Source organism: Podarcis raffonei, chromosome 14 (assembly GCF_027172205.1).
Source record: "Podarcis raffonei isolate rPodRaf1 chromosome 14, rPodRaf1.pri, whole genome shotgun sequence".
NCBI lineage: Eukaryota > Metazoa > Chordata > Lepidosauria > Squamata > Lacertidae > Podarcis > Podarcis raffonei.
In genome coordinates, this window is record NC_070615.1 from 17,738,376 (window position 1) to 17,763,594 (window position 25,219).

At 44.6% G+C, this 25,219-nt stretch overlaps 1 long non-coding RNA gene across 1 annotated transcript in view; it reads right to left on the reverse strand.

Annotated features, from left to right (window-relative positions):
• Positions 1–1,009: 1,009 nt before the first annotated feature.
• LOC128401515 (uncharacterized) overlaps positions 1,010–25,219 on the reverse strand; it is an 80,331-nt gene continuing 56,121 nt past the window's right edge. Inside the window, exon 4 of the long non-coding RNA XR_008327482.1 lies at positions 1,010–1,372. This is a non-coding gene — a long non-coding RNA (uncharacterized LOC128401515). The remainder of the gene's footprint in view (positions 1,373–25,219) is intronic.

A 25,219-nucleotide genomic window follows, 5' to 3' on the forward strand; every position in this document is an offset into this window, starting at 1 on the left:
GGGATATAGAACCTTGAAACTTAAAAGTGGATTCTTTTTCTTTTTCTTTTTCTTATTAAGTGTGTATTTTCTGTTTTCTGTTTTGATATATGTGTTTGTTTGATTTCTATGTTTTCTAAAATCTCAATAAACATTCATTTTTTAAAAAAATACTATTAGATTTCTTACATTTATAGCCTGTGGGTTATCTGTGAGAGGTCTAGTACTGTGGCCCTACCTTATTTATGTACCCCTATGATGTTATAGTTTATAATTATTGTGTAATGTTTTATTTCTGACTATCGGTCGAATAAAGGAAATTGATTGATTGACATTTATAGCCTGCTTTTCTTCCATCACAGAATCTATATTGTTCCCAGGAAGTCACCCATTTAGGCACAGACCAGACCCAGACTCTACCTTCAGACCATACCTGCAATGTTGTTACCATGTGTTGTCATGTTGTGGAGCCCAACCAAAACATCAAAACTGGATTAGTTGCAATGCTCTCTATGTGGGGCTTCCCTTGTGCTTGACCCAGAAGCTGCAATTCATGTTGAGTACTGCAGCACTCTTGCAGACAGGTGTGAGACCCAGTCCTAGGGAATCCTAGGTTCCTGAGTTAAGATCAGGAACAGCAGGCAAGCTTCCCCAATCAATGATCTTCCCTTGAAATCTGGAGCCATGGCAGAACTCTTTGGTGAAATAGTACACACTTCAGAAGCTACACTGATGTTTAACAGGCCTGCATAGTGTCATGTGTCGCCTGAGTTTGCACCCAAGAATACACTCAATATGGTGTAGCCAAGTCAAAGTGGAAAATAATAGGTATAATTTTGAAAAGCTACTAGCCCGGTCATTTTCTGATTCCTGTGCCAAAAAGGTTAAGTGATCCTAGGTGAAATCAGCCCCCCACAATCAGCTCAGGTCCCCCAGCTGTCTATCTCCATTGAGTCACAAGCCATATCAATGATATCACATCCCTCTTAATGACATCAATGACTACAGATAAGAAAGTTCTCATGGCTTCTTTGCCATGGTTGTTTTCCTCCTCCTCCTTCAGCATCTAGCTGTACAGAGCTGCTCTTGGTTTCCATGTGTGATCCAAATCAGCAAAGCATGGCAGACCCTAGAAAGATGGAGACCCAACACAGTCCCATTTCCATGTCCAGAGACGGGCTTTTCTGGCCCAGTTCCCCTGTCTCATTAGACAATCCAAAAATTCAAAGCCTAGAGTCCCAAGAAAGTTCTTGCTGTGTAGGGTATCCTGAAGAAAGATGGTTTGAAAATCAGGTCCATGTGAAACAGGAAAAGCAGGCATGCCTTCATCCGTAGTAAACGTGACCAAAAAATCAGCGTTTTCCAAGTTCTTGAAATTCCCCATCTTAATAATCTATAAAAACAAGAAAATAATTTGGTTCAAATAGCTTCTTCTGAAACCACAAATCAACACAATAAATTGCCCAGATCACTCTAGGCCATGGCAAATTTTTCAATGTAGATTATTCCTATTATTGTTATCTTTATTAGTTGTTGTTTTAGCTATGGCACCTCAAAGCAACTTACAATATTTTAAGCAAAAAGCAACCACATACATAGATTTTAAAAACCCCAACATTAAAACATCCCACCCATGCAAAAAAAACCATAGTTAAAAGCCAAAGACCCGATTAAAAAGGAATTTTGATTCCTACCCAACCAAAACAAATGAGAGGGTCTCCAGTTATGCAAAAGAAGACAGACAATGTCAAAGGAACTCAGATCCAATGAAAATTGTACAAAAATGATTTATGAGCAGACAACCAAAACTGCATGTGAAATAAACATGTATATATAAACATGAGTCTACAACAATATCCCCTAAGTCATCAGTTGATCTCCCAGTTCCTAAAATTGTTAGAATATGGATAATAGCATACAGGTGACAGCTGTAGATCCCCTTTTGGCCTTTTGTATACATTTTTTCACAATAAAACTTTAAAGGTGAAGAAGATCAGTCCAGTACTTTGATAAAAATAAGCCTCATATGCTGCCATGGGATCTCTGAGTGAGCTCTGAGTATTCTGTCCTTGAAAATAAGCTACTCATATCGGTCTACTGTATGGGGGGGGGGGGAATTGTGCTGGTTTTGCCTTGGAGCTCAAATCGATGCAAGGGCAAATTTATACATACTACAGACACAAACTGGTTTAAGACCCCCTGCCTCCAGGTTACTGTGGTTTCTAAGCGGGTGGCTAGAGATAACCAAGGGAGAATTCCCAAGCATGCTCATCACTACAATCCCTAGGGTTCTTGAGAGAAGCCATAAATCCAGTGGTGGCTGGTGCTGGTTGAGAATGGTAGGGCAGAAGGCAGGGAGGCTAACAGTAGGTGGCGCCAGAGAGCCAATGACAGGTATTCTAGTCTTGTCCCCACCCTCTTTCCTGCTGAGTTCTACAAGAACAACACTGAGACTAAGGTGGAGGAAGCTGACAGGCAGTGCCACCCCCTGGACTAGGTGGAAGTAAGAAGGCAGCCAAGGTGAGGGATTGGCTGAGGGCACAAGTGAGGTTGATGGGGCAGCACCCCACTTGCCCCAATGAAGCAGCCTCTATGATAAAACTGTCACACCAGCTCTTAGCACAGGATGCGATAACCAGGTAAAGCTGATTCTGCAGCAGCCTGCCAGAGGAGCAGCTGCTCTGGAGTTCCCATCCCAGGGTTCAAGCGATGTCGGCAGAGTGAACCAATGCCAAATTGATGAGAGGAGCACCTGCTCCTTCTCTGCCTCGCGAGCAAGGAGTGGGGGGGGGGTCCTCTACTGTGTAAATCAAAGAGAGGGAGCCACTAATTGGCAGGAGACACCCAGGCACCCAGGCACCAACCCCGTCCGTGGGAGAAGAGGCTCTGCCATCTGCTATCCCAAAGTTTGCACATTTGCACCTCGGATAAATAAAGGCGAGACTAGCGACTCAATAGGGAGACCCTGCTCTCTTTTAATTTCTGCTTTCGCAAAGGCAGCCCAAGGTCCCTTGCAAAAAATAAGAATGCTGGGGGGGTGTTTTATTCCATGTTTTCATGATGGTTGACTAGGGCTGGGGAGATGCCGAAACCACAATTACCCAACCGAAGGTGATCACCCTGCAACAGTGTCAAAACACAGGTGCAATCTCCACCTTTGCCCAAGGATAATCTATCTGAGATGGGATGGGTGTGTTCAGATAAACCTGCCGTTTGCTTTGGAGTAAATCACTGCAATAACTCACCCATTGCCTCTGTTCCGAGGCCCTGAACAAATTCTGCTCCCGTTCGTCAAATGGCTGTTATTGTTACACAGCCACTGAGAAAGCTGGTGGTTCTGTTGGGACTTGGAGAGCAACACCACACCAAACTGGAAGTGTGAGGTTTTGACCAAAAGGTGCACGCACGCACACACACACACACATTCATCATAAATAAAATGTCAGGGATTTTTCTGCTTAATCGGATTCCTTCCCTTTGCCAAATTTTCTATTCATGCCCTTTGGAAAGGAGGGATTCCGTCCCTCCTCCTTCGCCTCACCCCATCAACCATTTCATCAGCACACGGGGAGAAACTTTCTGGACAATTTAATCTCGCCAGGGTATTACTTAGCAAAACCCCTTTCACTGTCAATTTTTTCCACCCTCCTTTCTGCCCCCCCTCCCTCTCTAGTCTCAATTGAATTTTGCAAGCCCCTGATATCTTTCTTTCTTCTCTTCTTGCTCCCACCCCTCTCTCTCTTTTGTAGAGACACATGCTATTTATGCAAATCAAGGCTTTTCATACCCTTTCCCTGGCTGAAGACCTCCAACTCAAAACGTGACCAAAAAAAGGGGGGGAAAGCCATATTCTCCCCCTGCTAACTCCTTAGCACAATTACACCTCCATTCTGCTCCAGGGGCCCGGGGTGGGGGGAAAATATCATTTTAAACCAATTGCACATGCTGTTTGTCTTGGATAATTACAGGGAGACTCAGATGCTAAAAAGGTAAGAAATATTCCATTCAGAGAGGGAAAGTAGGGGAGCTTCAGAGTTCTGCCTACGCAGCATGTTTTTCCTGTGGTTACTGGAGCTGTGTGTGTGTGTACACACACAAGATTTTTGCCAGCTCTTTCCCTTGCACTGAGTTGAAGCTCCTCTTAAGGCAATCATTTACATTTTTCTTTAAGCAAGAACTTTGCCTGTGCTTTGTGGGGTGGGGGGTTCTTTGCAGACAGAGGAAAAGGGGGGAGGGGGGAGAGAACACGCAGCTGACATTTCCTTATCTCAAATTACAATTTCCTGCAAATATCAAGATAATAAGGACATCAATGATCTGAAATCCAAAGTCAATTGAGCCCCCTAATCTCTCCCCTGCAGATGCACTCGCAAAAACAGGAAGGGGGTTCAGATGAGAAGCCACAAATATGGGGCGCGGAGAGCAAACTTCAAGGGACACAGGCAGGCAAAGGAGGTAGACAGCCAAGTCCGTCTGGGCCTCCTCCTCTGAATAGGCTCACTTGGACCATTGTTCTCCATCCCTCCCTTGTCTCCTGGGGAGGGCTATGCATGGGAGAGGATTGGGGGGGGTTACAGAGAAGGGGGGAGTAGCTTCAGCAGTGGCACCCAGGAATGCATCAAAAGGAGGATAGGAGTTGGGGAGGGGGAGGGAAGAGAAAACACACAAACACTGCAATAAGGGAAAGAGGAGACAGAGAGAGAGAGAGAGTGGGAATGTCAAGGACCCCCAACTAATGAATAGCAAGTTTGCCCTTGAACCTCACAGACCCAGGCCATTCCCAGGCCCCAGACAAGAGCTGAGGCATGCCTGAGCCCAGCTGTAGAGAGTCTGGCCTATGGTTTATCTCAGACACTTTGACAGGCCAGGCTGTTCCCTTGCATAGCTCAGCCTAGGCTGGCGGCTCCCTAGCAACACAGCTCAGGGCAGGAACCCAGGCTGAAGGCTTGCCTGCTGCATACAGAGGAAGGAGGAGGTGAGACAGTGATGGTGGTGGCGGTAGCAGCATGGAGGGAAGAAGCTGGGAAAGGGGCCACATATTAACCCGTCACATCCTGGGCAACTCACAGCAAAAACACACACAAAGGAATTACACAGCACACCCCTAGTGCCCAGAACACTTCTCAGTCCTGTACGGTAGACCAGTACTACGTGTAATCTTCATATTGCAGGTGAGGTGGGTAGGGCTGAGGCTGAAATCATAGTACAGATGGAACCTGACTAGCTTAAATGGTGCAGAGCAGGTTGTCTTCCATCACTTGACCATGACTCCCCACCCTCCAGCATCCTCTGCCCAAGGCAGTTACCTAATGGTAGGGCCGGCCCTGAGACCAGATGAACAAGTGGGAACAAGTGGGACACTTTTCAGCCCGAGGGACACATTTCCTTGCGGGCAACTTTCCAGGGCCGATGTGCTAGTGATGGGTGGCATCAGACGCAAAAGTGGGTGTACATTTTACATTGTACAATAGGCTGGTTTCTATGAACACTCATCCGCACAGTCGAGCAAGAGGCATTGCCGGCGTTCAAAGACACATTCCAAGCAGGCAGAAACACTCGAGGAGATTGTGAAACAAGTTCAGAGAGGGGCGTGGCATGGGGAGAGCTCTGAGGGCTGGACAGAGAAGCCTGGAGGTCCATAGTCATCATTATATATATATATATATATATATATATATATATATATATATATGAATGAGATTTCTTATTGAACAAAAACAAATATGTTGTCTCTTTTTTCAAATTGTGATTTCTACAATATAGTTTCATTTGTTGTGAGACATTAGTATTATATACAATATTAGGTTGGGGGGAAAGAGAGGGGATGATGAGTGGAGTGAGGTCAGGTGGTTATGCTTCTATCCTTCTACTTAGTGTATGTGTGGGATTATGTGTCAGCATTACTTGTATGGGTTCTCTTATTATTCGCTCATTGTGTTTCCTTCGTGGTGAGAGAAGATGGGGTGGTGGTGGCCTAGAGTGTTATTAGTTGTCTTTGGGTGGCTGTAGTGAGCTTTGTTGTTGTGTGTGAGAGGGGTGTGAGTGTGAGTGTGTATTTTAATCAGATTAGCCAGATTGATTTGTAAGCTGTTGGCAGATTTTTTATCATCTTGTTGGACTATGTATGTGATAAAACGGAGCCATACCGGGGTGAAGGCGTCTTCTTCTATTTGTCCCTGTGTCATTTTCAGTTTATTGGTTAGTTTTTCTAATAAGGCTGTTTCGCATACTATTTGATACCATTGGCCCAGACTTACTCCTGACAAGTCTCTCCAGTGTCTGGCTATGATGTTTCTGGCTGCTGAGAGTAGGTAGATTATGAGTGCTTAATGATGTGAGTGGACATTATTGTCTTGGAAGATGTTTAGTAGGGCCAGTTCCGGGGTGACTTCTAATACTTGTTTTGTTATTTTGCATATTTCTTGTATGATTGCTGTCCAGAAGAGTTGGATTTTGGGGCATTCCCACCACACATGGAGGTATGTGCCTGTGGATGTGCATCCTTTCCAGCATTTTGGTGAGGTTCTTGGGCGTATTAGTGCTAGTTTCCTTGGTGTTAGGTACCATCTTTAAATGAGTTTTAGGGCGAGTTCTTTCCTTTTTGCTGATATGAATTTAAAGGGAGGTTTAGACCACATTCTAGTCCATTGGGTGGGGTTAATCTCATAACCTCTTCCGTCCTCCCACTGTTTATTGATTACATCAAGGGAGCTTGTGGGATTTTGAAGCAGTATTTTGTCATCCCCCACTTCTAGATTAAAGCATAAGCTTGCTCATCACACAATGACTGCATCATCAAACTGTCCAGCTGGCATAGGCTTCCCAACCATTACCTTTTTCAGTGCCTCTGGCGGGACGTCTTTGTCAACCCGTGGGTAGGAAAAATCCATGCCAAACTTCTGAGCATCGGAATTTCCCCAGCGGACTCCTTAAAGATGAACTTACGCTCAGCCAAAAGCCTTATTGAGCAAAGATTAGCGGACATTGAAAATCAACACAACCTCGCCAGGGGTGGGGGTGTCTGCTCCCCCAGGTATCACGGAATAACCCCACCACTTGGCCTTCCATCATACATGTCATCTCTTTCATCAGTACCACACCGACTTGCATTTATTCGGGCAAGGTTCAATGTCCTTCCATCGAACCAGCTGAGCCACAGATTTTCCAAGGGTTTGGTGTCTCCGCTATGCGTGTGTGACGGGGAAACTGTTGAATCTCTTTCACATATAATGTTCAACTGTCCCCTACATAGCATAGCCAGGACTAAATTCCTGGGTCCTGCTTTACTGCGCTTGGTTGGCAGGCCTGTTGAGTCACACGCCGCACTGCTTTTGCAGGATACAGATCCTTCTGTAACTCTGCAGGTGGCAAGATTCCTGAATGCGGTTATCTCACACTCAAAAACCACCAGAAAACAACAACAACATCAAAACTAATCGGACTGTTATGATGAGAGTGCATGTCGGATTTCGTCTTCAGTTTTCCTTTTTCTGTGATCCGTCCCTTGGAGCTCTCCTGGCCCCAAGCTGTCATTTGGCTCTGCTCAATGACCCACCCTTGCATCATGGTGTTCACCTTCTGTTGTCAGATATATCGGTTTTTATGTCTCTGTGTTTTTATGTTTGTACATATTTTATGGGCTAATAGCCGTAAATAAATTAAAGTAAATTAAAGTAAATTAAAGTAAATGCATCATCAAACAAATATTCTAAATGGAACAACACAGATACAACACAACCAGCGTAACTTTTCTATTGCCTTTGAACGATGCTTTCCAAACTCACATTCACACATTCAACTGCCCTGCATCAAGGGAATAGTAACCAAGGAGTGCCCAGGCATGTATAGCTAGATGCATTCATGGGTTGTCAATGGCAATCTCCAAGACTATGAGAACTTCTTAGGGGCATTTGGCTGGCTGTTCTTGGAAGACAGAGCAGTGGGCAACCTGGGGCTTGGTTTCACCCAGCTACACAATTCTTATTTTCTTACACAATCCCACTAAACTCAACTTCTGCATGGACTACTTGGGCAATGAATGAGTTTGCTGGTTAAGGCTAACAAGAGAAATTTGAACCAGAAGATGGAAGGAGTATGAAACCACTGGCCTCCCAATATTTTATTGTGTGCAGTGGTGCCATTGGGGCAGGACTTTGGGGCAGATGTCTGGGGCAACACTCAACAGGAGCCCCAAAACACATCAGGTCTTGCTGAAGTGAGGTAATAAACATTGATCTGTCTCTAACCATGTAGTAGATCCACTTAAACAGATCTAAGTTAACTGTGTTTATTAATTAATTTCAGTGAGCGAGACTAAGGTTGGATACAACCGGTAGCCATTTAAACTAAAAAGGAGGGCGAGATAAAAATAGACCCGTAAGTCCAGAGTTTAAAATGACTAATTGTGAATTCTGCTGCTTTTAAAATGGTTGCTTGTCTTTAATTGCTGTTGGTTTTGTGCTTGTCAGCTTACTTTGTTTTTAGGTTTCATTTCTTTCTTGCATGCAAGCCAGTGTGTGTGTGTGTGTGTGTGTGTGTGTGTGTGTGTGTGTGTGTGTAACCAGGCAGGAATCCAATAATAATAATAATAATAATAATAATAATAATAATAATATTCTGCAAAATCTTGAGAAATGAAATCCATCAAGAGAGAGAAAGAGACTGCAACCTGCTGCCCAATTCGGAGCACCATGGGAGGGGATTCTGTCCAGAAAGTAGCAGGGAGGAAGCCAGCAGAGCCCGTTCTGATCCGCTGCCCACCTATTTGGAAGTGTTGCTTGCCAGCTTTTCAAAGCAGGGTAAGGGCAAGCTGCCACCGCTGCCACCGCCACCACCCATCGGTTGCTTGATGCAAATCCACTGGCCAAATTCCAGCTTGGAAGATTACAAGGTGAAGCTCAAATTGACAGCATACGCTTTGAATTAAAGAAAGCGACCCCTTTCCCCACTTTCAGTGAGCAGCTGCTTTGTGCTGATTAGCATAGAATGGCTCTCTCCTCCAGCCTCTGGAGCTGCCGCGGAGCAAGGGAAAACACACACACAAAATCTATCCACCCACACCTTAACTTCCTTTGTATTTGCTAATGCAGAGCCCTTTAATGATGAACTTGCAAGGAAATATTGGATGTTCTCAATCAGGACTGGGGAACTTTGCAACCAGTGGCAAATGTGGCCCTCAGGTCCTCTCTATCTGGCCTGACAAACTCTGCCATCACTGATCGTGTTTTGCATCCTCCTTGAGTGTTTCTGCCAGGCTGAAACAGTGCCACTGCATTCCAAGTTGGAGGAGACAGGAGAGAGAAAAAGAGAAGAAACTCATCTACTTATATGAAAGTAACATGTGCATTTGTTGCTCCACCCACGACTGGCATGTGGCCCCTGGAACATTGCCCATCAGGGCATGTTGCCTTCAGGATGAAAAAGTCCCCCCACTCCTGTTCTTAATCATGAACTTGCCAACATGCTAGGCAACTGCTAGTGAATCTGTGACACTAGTGGCCAAGGCTGGAACTAGAGATGGAGAGCTGCTACCGCTGCTCCAGTTCTCTTTCCCACCCTCCTCTTCCTGGTTGATGTCCAGTATAACACAATGCACATTATGGGTTCTCCTTGGCAGGTGAAAGCGCATCGTGCGATGGCATCGTGTCATGAATTGCATTGGTAGGAGATGTTACAAGAGGAAAGAAAGGGGAGGAGGGAAATGGCAACCCTGTATAACAACATTTAGTTCTACCCTAAAATATGAAGTACTGAATTGTGAAGTCTTCCATTCAGGTTAGGGGTTGCTGCCAACTAAATTTTACTCAGAGTAGTTGCACTGAGATTAATGAACGTATGCAAGGGCCATAGCTCAGTGTGAAGAAGGAGGAGGAGGGGAGGAGTTTGGATTTGATATCCCGCTTTATCACTACCCTAAGGAGTCTCAAAGCGGCTAACATTCTCCTTTCCCTTCCTCCCCCACAACAAACACTCTGTGAGGTGAGTGAGGCTGAGAGACTTCAGAGAAGTGTGACTAGCCCAAGGTCTCCCAGCAGCTGCATGTGGAGGAGCGGGGAAGCGAATCCGGTTCACCAGATTACGAGTCTACCGCTCTTAACCACTACACCACACAGAAGGTCTCAGGTTCAATACCTGGCATCTCTAGGTAAGGCTGAAGGAGATCCCTGGCTGAAACCCTAGAGAGCTGCTGCCAGGCAGTGTAGATGAACCAATGGTCTGTCCCAGTACAAGGCAGCTTCCCATATTCCTAAATTAGTCATGTCCATTAATTTCAATGAGTCTACTCCAAGTAAAACACAGTTGGATGCAACCAACAGTTTCAAGACCATTTTGCTTTTAATACTGGGATAGCTCAGTCAGTAGAGCATGAGACTCTTAATCCCAGGGTTGTGGATTCGAGCCCCACCTTGGGCAATAGATTCCTGCATTGCAGGGGGTTGGACTAGATGACCCTCGTGGTCCCTTCCAACTCTATGATTCTAAGAATGCACCATTCATATGAAGGCGAGGTTTCCCATTCTTTTAAACAACTGCTTTGTTTTGTTTTTAATTGCATTGCTTTTACATTTTGGTGGTTGCTGCCCAGCACTCCTTTGGGAGGAAGGGCATTATAGTCATTTAATGATAAATAAATGCATAACTCGTATGTAAGAAGGGAGGCAGATGGGGCTGGCTGAAGGCAGACTGTGGTTAGTGGAGTGGCACCCCATTTGCCTTAATGGAACACCCTCCACTGCAGTTCAAAACCCTGATGCTGGGAAAGATGGAGGGCACAAGGAGAAGGGGACAACAGAGGACGAGATGGTTGGACAGTGTTCTTGAAACTACCAGCATGTGTTTGACCAAACTGCGGGAGGCAGTGGAAGACAGGAGTGCCTGGTGTGCTCTGGTCCATGGGGTCATGAAGAGTCGGACACGGCTAAACAACAACAACCACTGCGGTTCAGGTGATGATTGAAGCATGTAGGGGGAGAAGCATCTCCTGAGGGTCTCCAGGTCCCAAGCATTTCAAGATTCTAAAGATGCTAGCTGGCTTGCATGTGAGGCAAAGCCTGAGGGTCCACCTTCAACTATGGTGCTGCACCAGCTCTCGTGAGTCAAAACAGGCCACAACGTTATTGAATGCAGATGAAAGGTTTGGCTTGGGCATGGGGCAATCTAAATACTTCTGGCCTGCCCACCGGAAGTGATGTGTGGTCAATCCAGGTGGGGGTTCCTAAGACTTATATCCAATAGGGTGACCCCAGCAGGGACTGCCGTCTGGGGGAGTGCCTTCGGCCCTGGCCCCGCCAGGGCACATGGACATGACCACTCCCCCCAGATCCCTTTAACACATGGGTAGGCAAACTAAGGCCCGGGGGGCCAGATCCAGCCCAATCACCTTCTAAATCCGGCCCGTGGACAGTCAGGGAATCAGCGTGTTTTTACATGAGTAGAATGTGTGCTTTTATTTAAAATGCATCTCTGGGTTACTTGTGAGGCATAGGAATTCATTCATTCCCCCCCCAAAAAATATAGTCCAGCCCCCCACAAGGTCTGAGGGACAGTGGACCGGCCCCCTGCTGCAAAAGTCTGTTGACCCCTGCTCTAACGGGATACCTCAGCATTTGGAGGGGCAGGCGGAGACTACAACCTCCCCCCCAGCCAAAACAGGATTGCCCCAATGCCCAGCCAGTTGTGAAGATTGCTGTGAGGCAGGGTTTGCTGTGATGCTAAACTGCCACTCCTTGTCTGGGAAGAAGGATGGGATATAGAAGAAATCTCTCTCTCTCTCTCTCTCTCTCTCTCTCTCTGTGTGTGTGTGTGTGTGTGTGTGTAGAATCAAAGAACACCACTGCAAAAAAACAAAAAGCAGCTCAGCAGCAAATCACCCAGGAACCCAACAGAGCATTGTTGAAAAATAAGCACAACAAAACGACTTCCACACAGCATTGGGCCCAGTCCCAAAGGAATGCTGATGGCTGGGCACACCATCTGTGTGTCTCTTCACTGCAAAGCTAGGCAAGCGGGTCTCTGTGTGTGTTGTTGTCATCGTCCCCCGTCCCCCATGCCTTTCCCTCCTGCTTCCTTTTTTCCACCTCATAAGCAAAGTCCAAATAAAGCTCCCATCCCCACTCCCATCTTTGCCCTGCGCTCATGTTCCCGGCAGGCAACGAGATGCAAAGCCATGCTTGGAATCTCATTCCCCGGCTTTAAGCTCCGCTCTGCCGGCAAAGTGCAGCTCGAAAGCTCCCCTGTCACAGTTACAAAAGCTCAGAACAGCCCTTCCCTGGATAATCGCACTTATCTCCAGATTAAGAAGAAGGGAGCTGCAGCTGAGGCTGGTCATGTGGGATGGGATGGGGGCAAATCTCTTTTAAACAATCCCCCATGTAACTGTATACACACACACACACACACCTCATTCCCACTTGAAAACAAAAGAAGAAGAAGATGGGAGTGATATGAAAGCCAGATGAACTGGACCCTGATGGAAAAAGAGGAAGTTTCAGCAAGTTCAGGTTTTCTGTTTTTATCTTGCATTTTTATGCTGTGAACCGCCTTGAGATCTTCGTATGAAGAGCAGTATACAAATTTAATAAATGGATAAAATATAAACTAAGGCTGAAGATGGACATTAAGAGGAGTCATATTTGCTCACAGGGGTTGCAGAGTCATCCAGACATGACAAACTGTGGTTAACGTTAACTATGGTTGCTGAGAAACAAGCAGACTACAAACCATAGTTTGAGATGCTGGGTTGTTTCTCAACAAATCACACCTACCATTTATCACGGTTTAGGGTTTGGATGTAATGCTAAACTGTGGTTAATCTAAAATGAAAGAGGAAGCTTCCAATCTCCTCCTCACAGGCAGGTGGAAGGGAGGAGGCCGCAAGATCAAGGTTTGCTGCAGCTCACCGTAACACTAAACTGTGGTTAACGTTCTGTGCAAACCAGGTCAGAGAGTTTAGCATTTATATTGATATCCCACCATTCCTTGAAGGAGTAAAGGGTAGCATGCATGGTTCTTCCAGCCCCAACCCATTTTATCCTCACAACAGCCCTGTGAAGTAGGCTAGGATGAGTGAGCGAGTGAATATCTCAAAGGCACCCTGTGAGTCATTCAAGGCCGCATGGGGATTTGGTTGTGGGATTCCCTAGTTCTAGTCCAACGCTTTAACCAGCCAACTGATATGACAGAGCCATAACTGACCACAGTATACACCAGGGGAAAGGGACCTAGTACCTTCCAGATGTTGTTCGACTCCAGCTCAATGGTAAGAGATGATAGAAGTTGCAATCTATCAACATCTGGAGAGGTAGTGGCTCCCCACTCCTGCAGTGTACACACGCACATGCACAAACCACTATTTTTTTGTCTGATGTTCATACACTCATCCTTCTTTGACCAGGGATGACAATGGAGTAAAGAGCCTGTGTGTAGCACATGTTTCTATCATGCAACTTTCACCCCGTTTAAAAAAGAAAATTAAAACTGATCATATCTATTCAGCCATGAAGTTTTTAAAAATAAGAGAGAAAGAAAGATAGTCAAGATGTTGGGACTCCATTCCTGATAGTGTTCAAAGCACTTCACAGACAGCCTCTCAGTAATCCTTACAATGGATCTGTAAGGTAGCTGACTTAGCATTATCCCCATGGTAGGGGTATCTGCAAGACAGATTTGGGGAGAATGGCATGCCTGTTGTAAAGCCACTTTTAGCCCATTTGTAATGGAAATATGGAGTGAAAATGTTTTTTAGTAGCTATGATAATGTGAGCTAGTTTAATTTGTGACTGATGAAAGATTTGGATTCAAGACTTTCCAGCCCAGCCCAGCCCACGACTAGAACAAGTGGTTTTGTGCTAGGGAACATGTGAGTTGCAATGTTGTGTGACAGAGGAAACAGGTTGTGCAATCTATTGTGCAACAGAGTTACCAGCTACCTACATATGCATTCTCTTGCACAACACTCCTCTGGAGCAAAACACTTCTCCAGTTGAATAAGTATATGGCTAGGTGACTATCTTTGTGCTACATTCAATACACCTTTGTGTTTCAGAGCTGTAGCACTGCAAGGGAAAAGGCCCAGCTCCCAGGCTCACTTGCTTACAGCCCACCACATCCCTGGGAGTGAAGCCATGCCTAAAGAGCCAGCTCTCAAATAAAGATCCTGTATAAATAGACATTTTGGAGTAGAGGGCTTAGGGTTTTCTTTTGCTCTGCTTTATTTCAGCACTAACTTACTTTTCACAAATTAGTTTTGCAAATCCCCCCAAAAAAGCAAAAGTAATAGAACTGTCTTTCTTTATACCAGCTTCTAAGCTGACTACAACCTACTGAAATAGCTCTTTTCAGATGGCCAGTGAATACTGTGGGGAGAATGGTACACAGGATCACTGCCGATTGCTCTGAATATTTAGAACAAAGTCTACACAACTTGCAAATGCCTAGGTTCTCTGCACACTACCTAGTACAAGGGGGGGACCCCTCAAATCTGTGCACAAAGGGAGTGTATATGCCAAGCACTAAAACAAAATTCAGGCCATAAACTGTTAGGAGATTCCTTGGCTATGTTGCCATCTACTAACGACTGAGGTGGTGTATGGGGACTGCAAATAGGAACGGCATTTGAGAGGTCAACCCCTACATTACAAAAGTCCATATAATATTAGCATATTTAAGTATTAAATAGGGTGGCCAATGCTGTGTCCTACTTTATAGAGGACTGTTCTGTATCTAGCGTCCTCCATCTGAAGGAATGTCTAGTTTAAGTCCAATTTAAAGATAAAAGAACTGTAGGGATAGCAGAAAGAACACTTGGGCTGCAGACTGGGCAGGCACATGGGTCACTGAGTCACAACCACCACCATCCTGCTTTGGTGTGATATGTTGTTGTTTTTTCTATTTAAATTATAGTAATTATGCCGAAATGGGCATACATACATATATACAACCATGTGCAAATTCTATGCAAATTAGCACCCTTGCTTGTTCTCTTTTTTGGCAATATGTAAGATGCCACCCTAACACTAAAGTTGCAACCTGGAACCATTGGGAGCGGGGGCACAGCCTTTCATCCTCTGCCACTCTGCCATATTTCAGATCAGATGCAATTATTCCACAGGAACACATATGCTTAAATTACACTTGATTTTGTCTGCTTTGCCGTTTGAACCTGAATATACTCAAAAGCGTCGGGACGCAGGTGGCGCTGTGGGTCAAACCACAGAGCCTAGGACTTGCTGATCACAAGGTTGGCGGTTCAAATCCCCACAACAGCGTGAGCTCCCGTTGCTCAGTCCCTGCTCCTGCCAACCTAGCAGTTTGAAAGCACGTCAAAGTGCAAGTAGATAAATAGGTACTGCTCTGGCGGGAAGGTAAACGGTGTTTCCATGCACTGTTCTGGTTCGCCAGAAGCGGCTTAGTCATGCTGGCCACAGGACCCAGAAGCTGTACGCTGGCTCCCTTGGCCCGCAAAGTGAGATGAGTGCCGCAACCCCAGAGTCGGTCACGACTGGACCTAATGGTCAGGGGTCCCTTTACCTTTACCTTTACCTATACTCAAAAGCAGGCCGCTGACCACAGCAATGAATCTTGCCCTGCCATACTCAACACACATACACACACAAACACAAACACAAACACAGAGTCGAATCCAATGAAGCGCTAAATTGAAGCGCTGGTAACTGGTTGCTGGTTCATTTCTGGGCCCAATTCAAAGTGCTCACATCAGTGTTTAAATGACTAAATGACTTGGGCCCAAAATACCTGAAAGACCACCTCCTTCCCAGGTGTTGCTATCAGCAGAGGGACCTCTGCAAGAGGAAACAGAAGCAAAGATTGCTGTTTGCCCAACAAGCTTCTGCTCACATAACTATTGCACTGGGATTCCTCTGTTGCCCAATAATGCTGTCCAGTAACACAAGGGATTTTGCACTAAAGGACAGAGGGTGTTAGATAAGGCCACACATCTTTTAAAATATTTGGGGAGGAAATAAGAATCCTTCCCCAGACTGGAAAGTGAAATTATTTCCTGGGGGAGAAGGGGAAACAGCGTGGAGGTGGAGAGAATAGAGGGAAGATTATTATTTTTTAAGTGTACACACACACACACACACACACACACACCCAGACGCCTGATCCCAAAAGGGGAAAATCCTAGGATATACTCTATGCACATGGCTTAAGTGTTGCTTTCATTGAATTGCTTACTCTCTGTCTCTTGCTGGAACGGCTCATTTGGCTCATTTGACTACGTGACTCTGATTGTGCCAAGAAGCCTTGGCAAAGGCAACTCATTTCCTGCCATGGATTCATTAAGAAGCTTTGCTCACATGGAAAGACATATATAATATATTTATCCCAACCAGAAAATCCCCCACATCTCAACTCAGCGAGGACTTTTCGATGGAGCGACGTTTTGCCTGGTGATCGGATTTAAATGAGAAGGTGACTGGTCAAGCAATAAAGAAAACTGGTGGGGGAGGAGAAGGGGGAGGTTTTTGCTTGGATGAATCACTGCTGGGGAGGCACAGATTTTGTGGGAAACTCTCAAAGTTCTTACCTTTCCTATTTAAAGGAACAGAACATCGTCAACGTTTGACAAATCGGCTCATATTTTCCTATTACCTGACACTTGATGACTCACAGCTCAAAGGTGCGAAGCAGATTCATGGAACTGTTTGAGTTGCCATCAGGTGATAATAAGAGTGAATAATAGGTCATTCTAGCTCAGTACTGCCTACACAGACTGGCAGCAGCTCTCCAGGGTGGCTAACACCCCAGAGGACAGGATCACACTTCAAAACGACCTTGACAGATTAGAGAACTGGGCCAAAACAAACAAGATGAATTTTAACAGGGAGAAATGTAAAGTATTGCACTTGGGCAAAAAAAATGAGAGGCACAAATACAAGATGAGTGACACCTGGCTTGAGAGCACTACATGTGAAAAGGATCTAGGAGTCTTGGTTGACCACAAACTTGACATGAGCCAACAGTGTGACGCGGCAGCTAAAAAAGCCAATGCAATTCTGGGCTGCATCAATAGGAGTATAGCATCTAGATCAAGGGAAGTAATAGTGCCACTGTATTCTGCTCTGGTCAGACCTCACCTGGAGTACTGTGTCCAGTTCTGGGCACCACAGTTCAAGAAGGACACTAACAAACTGGAACGTGTCCAGAGGAGGGCAACCAAAATGGTCAAAGGCCTGGAAACGATGCCTTATGAGGAACGGCTAAGGGAGCTGGGCATGTTTAGCCTGGAGAAGAGGAGGTTAAGGGGTGATATGATAGCCATGTTCAAATATATAAAAGGATGTCACATAGAGGAGGGAGAAAGGTTGTTTTCTGCTGCTCCAGAGAAGCGGACACGGAGCAATGGATCCAAACTACAAGAAAGAAGATTCCACCTAAACATTAGGAAGAACTTCCTGACAGTAAGAGCTGTTCGACAGTGGAATTTGCTGCCAAGGAGTGTGGTGGAGTCTCCTTCTTTGGAGGTCTTTAAGCAGAGGCTTGACAACCATATGTCAGGAGTGCTCTGGTGGTGTTTCCTGCTTGGCAGGGGGTTGGACTCGATGGCCCTTGTGGTCTCTTCCAACTCTATGATTCTATGATTCTATGATTTCCATCACTACCTGGAAACGCCAGGGTTTGAATCTGGGAATTTCTGCATACAAAGCAGAACCCGGTACGTTTCTGAGCACAATTCAAAGTGTTGGTCCTAAATGGCCCAGAAGGAGCGTCTCCACCCCCATCGTTCTGCCGGACACTGAGGTCCAGCTCCAAGGGCCTTCTGGCGGTTCCCTCCCTGTGAGAAGTGAGGTTACAGGGAACCAGGCAGACGCTCGGGTTGCGAACATGATCTGTGCGGGATGCACATTCGCAACCCGCAGCATTCTCAACCTGCGTCTGTGCATGTGTGGGTTGCGATTCGGTGATTTGGCGCATGTGCAAAGCGTGATTTAGCACTTCTGCGCATGCGCAACTGCCGAAACCCGTTCCGATACTTCCAGGTTTTGGCGGTCCGCAACCCGAAAATGCACAACCTGAAGCGGCTGTAACCCGAGGTATGACTGTATTATTATTATTATTATTATCATTATCATTATTATTATTAATAATAATAATAATCCATCCTTCACCAGCCCAGGGCAGGTAACAGCAATTTAAAATTCCATATTAAAAACAGTCAAAACAAACTACAGTCACAGGAAAAGGATGGATCCTGAAAACACCTTATCACTTGAGAGAATGTCTTATTTCCTTGATCAGAACCAGGATAAACGGAAGAGCAGAAGGTAAGAAAGGGGATTCTCACAAAATGGGTGAGAAGAGTGATCTCTCTCTCTCTCTCTCTCTCTGACACACACACATACAAATGCACACACACGTTCTCCCTCCCTCCCTCCCCCAGTGTTTCAATTACTACAAGCCATGGTCCTGTATACTCCTTTCTTGTTGTGTTGTGTTGTGTTTTAAGTCACAGTCCCCGCACATTACATAAATAATATGGCCATATGTACGGTATTTAGAGGTTGGGGATTACTGTAACTTGTTTGTATCTTTCATTTCCCACACGGCTCTGTCCATGGTACTAAAGGGCTCTTTCCCCAAAGCCAAAAGAAGAATTTAAAGGAATTCCCTAAAACACATTATTTTAACCCACAACATCACCTTCACCACCTCCTCAGTACAGTATTTTTTCTGTGTATAAGACAATCTTTTTTGGAAAAAGAAATTAGTCAAAAACTGGTGGCTGTCTTATACATGGATGGTGAATGCATAGGGGTTCAGGCTTGGGCTCTGGCGACCTCCCCCCCCCAAAAAACCCCCCCTCAAAGTTGTTCTGTTCGATATTTAAAATATTGATTTCTTAATTTCGGGTTCAAAAAAATAGGGGTCGTCTTATACACAGGGGCATCTTGTACACAGAAAAATACAGTAACTGCTTTTGTTTTTAGCAGTTCTTTTTATCTATAAGCTGCCTTGAGTCCTATGAGGGGAAAAGCTGGAGTGTGTGTGTATGGATATATATATATATATATATGCACACACACAGTGGCGTAGCGTGGGGGATGCAGGGGGGCCGGCCGCACCGGGCGCAACATCTGGGGGGGCGGAAGAGACTCGAGTGCTAAAATCCATGGGTTAGGGGGCACAAATTACTTGCCCCGGGTGCTGACAACCCACGCTACGCCACTGTATATATATATATATAGTAATAACAACCATCATGGGAGAAAGGTGTGACAGACATTTAGAAAGGAAGCAATGAAACCTTTTATTTCCTGCACCAAATGCTAAGACCATAATGATAAGTTCTACTTGAAGTTCAACTTTTGATTGATACTTATTTTAATTCATGTCAGACTTTCTGCATGAAGAACTTAAGCACTGTTGGACTGTTTTGTTAAAAACTGCTATTGATCACAACCATTATTACTTTAAAGTTTAATTTCACTTGAAATCGTGTGTGTGTGTTGTGATATTTATTAACAATTTTTTCCCACTGTCCAACAAATAATGTTTTCTGGACAATGAACAATACAGTTCAAAAGCCATTTTAAAAATAAAAAAAAACAGAACAGTCACAATATAAAAACAGAAGAGATACTACAAAAAGGAGCAAACCACATAAAAAAGCATTAAAAACACTAAAGATCTTAAGAATTTTAAAATGCCTGGAAAAATGCTAAAATTGTTTGGGTACTTCCCGTGAGTTATAAAACTCGAATTCAATATATACATGCTCCAAAACACCACGACAATTTTTTTAAAAGGACATTTGCAAGTATCTCACTTAAAGTGAAGGCCATATAAAGGGTACCCCAAAATACTTTATGGTATTTTTTTGCAGATGAACTAGACAGAGGAGAGAAAACCCACTACAGAAGCCAGCACCTCGTCACAGAGCAAGCCAAATTACATATAAGTTAAATTATTGACTTGTGGGAGTTAGGGATGGATGAGCCTGTCAACTTCAGCTCCCTCTGCTTCATACTTCTCCAATCTTAAATTCACCTCTCTACATTTCTTCAGCAATCTGTGATTTTAAAAAATCCTCAAGAAAATTCATCAGCATTTTAGTGGGCTTTTACCCTTAAAAAAACATATTTTGTATGCAATTTTCCTTAATAGACGTGTTTTGGAAAAGCAGTTTCCCCTAATATAATGTTTGTTAATTTCAATAGTATACACATCTTTGGCTGCAGAAATGCATTGCAAATTTCAGAGAGTGCTAATTTAAAAAGATAGCTATGTTTTGGTTTACATATACTGCTTTGCAAAGGGTGACTTTGGTATGTTGGCCTTTAAACACACCTGAGTTGGATTTGGGGAGCGGGAGATATATGCATACACAGTAACACATGCACACACCCAGATACAACAACACAGCAAAGCCAACTCCAGTGTGGAGTATATGAATGTGAAAGTGGAAATAATGAATACTGAAATAATGAATTGTGAATTAACCACTGCAAGTAGAAAACCCCGAGATCTATGGGATGGTTGCCAAAAAGAATATGAATTGCACCATTACAAATGGCCAATTAACAAACATAGTGCTCCTGCGCTTTTGCAATAAAGTGCAATCTCATCTATCCAAAATGGCCAGGGGATATCCAAAACGCTCAGATAATCAGAAATTTAGTACACAGGAGTGATAATTTACATATCATTATACTGACACAAAACTCCTTGGGTGATAACACAATGAATTGGGACTGTTGTTCTATTTGTATAACAGATACACAGGTAATAATAATGATAATGCAATGGGGGGGGGGAGCATTTGACAACCTGGTTATGAATTGTGCAAATACGACAAGGTTCTTCTGTTGGGGCATCACAGTCTCTTTCAACTAGTGTGTAAAATGAACAAGATCACACCAAAAGTCCACCTAATGCAACATTCCGTTTTTAACAAAGATGCATATGGCCAGATGCTTATGGAAGTTCAGAAACAGGGTATGTACAGAAATATGCTACCACTATACCAGGAGGTTTCACTTTGTCGATTACGGCTAATATCCTTTGAGATGTGGAAAACTGTGACAAAGTGTTGCAGTGAATCCTCATGCCCAACATGCACACTCCCATTCAGGGATCCTAAACAGACAGTTCCTGCCCTCTCCCTCTCCCTAGTTTTCTGTTTTAATTTTTCCAGCTGACACTCAAGACTCTATGTTTGTCCCCTTTCAGACTTAAGTTTTTTTAAAAAAGATTTTATACTTTGCCAAATATTGCATTCTGCTGAGCATGCCCAAACCGTCCTCTTCTTTCTCAGTGGTCCTGCTTCGGCTCCTTTTCTGTCAGCCTCCCCCACCCCGAGTTAGCTATTAGAGGGATTTGTCACCACAAATCTTTAGATGCTCCTAGTTCTAGTACTATAAGAGAGGCAGCAGTTGCTCACTCTAGCCACTTCTTCCACATCCTTTGCAATCCCCTTGTTCTAGACTAAAACACCCAGTATCCTCATAGGGAAGATACTTCAGTCCCAGGATCCCTTTTCTGTACATTTTCCAGGGCCAATATACTACCTTCTTTTCTTAAGGGCTCTCTAGAAGTGCAGACAGCAGTCCAAATGTGACTACACCACAGATATACAGAATTGTGCAAGTTATAAATTACACTGGACATTGCTCTCCCAGGAAAAAAAATAAGAACAGCAAAAGGTACTACTCAGTTGAAGATCACCGTATCTGAATCTGGGAAGGAAATTTCCCCTGAATCATATGAATATGTTTATCATAGTGTATTTCCCGAGGAACTAGAATTTTAGTGCAACTGATTACTACAAAACCAAGAAAATGCATCAAGCAGTATAAACAGGAATATAAGATGGCACCTTTCCCATTGGTCTAGCTAGCTCAGTTTTGTCTATACTGGCTGGAAGTAGCTCTCCAGAGTTAGAGGCCAGGGTCTGTCCAAGCCCTACCTGGAGATGCCAGGAACCAAACCTGGAACCTTTAGCTTGCAGAGCAGATGTCCTCTCACCAAGTAATGGCCCAAGTGACCCAGAGGAATAAGATCCTGCCAATGCAGCTCGTCCCACTTCCTGGAGGTGTATAGGATTATTGCTCCACAGCCACCTTGTGAGATGTATTGCTAGAGTATTCAAGTACAATATTCCCTGTTTCCTAGAATGGTCATGCAGGGGAATGTGGCTCCAGATAGGGAAGACTACCTGTTGGGAGACAGCTCCCCCTGAGTGTGACCAGGTAGATGGGCGTGACCCTAGCTGACCCGCAGCCATCTTCCCTTTGGACCTTCTCTACAGCTCCTGGCTCTTAGCCAGCACGTGGCTCATCCTTTACAAAGAGTGGAGCCCACATGTTGCAAGTCCGAGATTCAGCTCAGACCTCTTTTCTCTACGTGTTTTATCCCACAAATATAATTGTAAAAAGGTAAAGGTAAAAGGACCCCTGACCATTAGGTCCAGTCGTGACCGACTCTGGGGTTGTGGCGCTCATCTCACTTTATTGGCCGAGGGAGCCGGCTTACAGCTTCCAGGTCATGTGGCCAACATGACTAAGCCGCTTCTGGCGAACCAGAGCAGCACACAGAAATGCCGTTTACCTTCCCGCCAGAGTGGTACCTATTTATCTACTTGCACTTTGACGTGCTTTCGAACTGCTAGGTTGGCAGGAGCAGGGACTGAGCAACGGGAGCTCAACCCGTCGCAGGGATTCGAACCGCCAACCTTCTGATCGGCAAGTCCTAGGCTCTGTGTTTTAACCCACAGTTCCACCAGTGTTCCTTAACTTAATGTAACTGTAACCACAAGATAAAGCCTGCCTTCAGATTACTGCTGTGAGCAACTGAATGTGAGCAAAACTTTCTTATTTTTAAGAAGACTATTTTGTGTTATTATTATTTTAAGAGGGAAATAAAGGGAAAATCACCAGGAAGAATCCAGTGTGCACAAAGGCATCCTGGGTTGCTTAGTTAAAAGACTGAAACCAGTCATCAGCAGCTTCCTGCAAGCTGAAAGGAGATGTGCTCTGCTGTTTGCCCACTAGCGTGAGTGATGAGGAATCATATTAATTAATATATCCTCTCCTGCTTTCCTAAACATTCCCACACTTTTCAGCTGTGCATCTTCTCTCTGCTCAGTTGCACTCTTTGCTCTGGACTACATGCATCCAGGTCTGCTGTTAGTAGGATTGGTGCTTGGTATCCAGATGGTGACTGCAGTCACGAAATTAAAAGACGCCTGCTTCTTGGGAGAAAAGCAATGACAAACCTAGACAGCATCTTAAAAAGGAGAGACATCACCTTGCCAACAAAGGTCCGTATAGTTAAAGCTATGGTTTTCCCAGTAGTGATGTATGGAAGTGAGAGCTGGACCATAAAGAAGGCTGATCGCAGAAGAATTTATGCTTTTGAATTATGGTGCTGGAGGAGACTCTTGAGAGTTCCATGGACTGCAAGAAGATCAAACCTCTCCATTCTTAAGGAAATCAGCCCTGAGTGCTCACTGGAAGGACAGATCCTGAAGCTGAGGCTCCAATACTTTGGCCACCTCATGAGAAGAGAAGACTCCCTGGAAAAGACCCTGATGTTGGGAAAGATGGAGGGCACAAGGAGAAGGGGACGGCAGAGGACGAGATGGCTGGACAGTGTTCTCGAAGCTACCAACATGAGTTTGACCAAACTGCAGGAGGCAGTGGAAGACAGGAGTGCCTGGTGTGCTCTGGTCCATGGGGTCACGAAGAGTTGGACACGACTAAACAACAACATCATCCTTAGGGACACAAGGAGCTTCTGAATATCAGGGCAAACCTTGGTCCATCTAGCTCAGTATGGTCTACTTTGACTGCCAGAGGCTTTCCAGGATTTCAGGTCTTCTTCCTCGAGGTGTTGGGGATGGAGCCTGGGACCTTCTAGATGCAAAGCAGGTGCTCTATTACTAAGCCGTGGCACCTTCCCTTCCTTTCCAATTTTTGCAGACACTTACATTTGGCTCCAATTACTGATGCCAGCGCAAAAGCCTGGAGGTGCAAAAGGGGCTCTCTCATTAAAAAGGCACTTCCTATTGCAAGGCTGCTGCTGTTTGTTGAACGGTGGCTCTCAACTCTTGCATCGGCCCTCCTAGACTGTACACGAGTGATCGGGAAGGGTTCGTGCCCCTGAACATGCAGTCTGCAGGTGGCTGGTGCTCTCATTTAATCATAACAAGGTTTGATGGAGAACATTTCGGTCCTTCAATGCAGCTCACATATATTAACTCGGGAATCCTTACAGAAGCTCAGCATGGTTGGCCCGTTCTGTTATAACAAGAGTCTTGTGGCACCATAAAAGACTCAACAAATTTATTACTGAATAAGCTTTTGTGGACTACAGCCGGCCTCACTTATCCTGAGTTGCAGGTGTCTACATGGGGAGGAAAAAATGTAAACAGGAAGGAAAGGAAATCTAGGAAATCCTGAGTGAGAGCAGTGTCCATTCAGCTCAGTATTGTGAACCTTATTGTGAAGACAGGGAGCTGGGGTCAGTAGGGCTGGGCAATGTCTAGTTTTCAACACTGTGATATGTTCACCAGCTAAACATCACAATATACTGATATATCAAAAGGTTTGAAATAAGGATGGAGCTATGTAGAGGCATTGGCTGGCTTCATGGTTTTTCCTGCATCATGATTTTTGGAGGTGCATGCTCTTCTGATTCATTGCCTTCTGCAGGAGGCAGGGTAGAGCTGATCCGGCAGAATTTATAGGGGCTGCAGGAATCGAGAGAAGCATTGATTGGCTTCATGGTTTTTCCCACATTGTGGTTTTTGCATAGCACATGCACACATCATGATTAGCGATATATTGCCAGGTCAAGAATTATGAAACTGATATCATGATATGGACTTCAAACCAGTTTTTTTATTATTATTATTATTATTATTATTATTATTATTATTATTATTATTTAAATATATGTTAAAAATAAAAAATTGTCCAGTAGCACCTTAGAGACCAACTAAGTTTGTTCTTGGTATAAGCTTTTGTGTGCATGCACACTTATCTGAAGAAGTGTGTGTGCACATGAAAGCTTCAACAGTCCCGTCAGTACCTAGATCAGCCCATCCGACCCCACAAGGCTATTGAGAAGATAAAATGGGGGCGGGCAACGATAATGACCAAGGCTGAATACACATTATACCTTTATAATCTGAAGCACATTCCTTCCCCCAAAAAGAATTCTGGGCACTGTACTTTACACCTCAGAGAAGTACAATTCCAACCAACTCATAACAAAC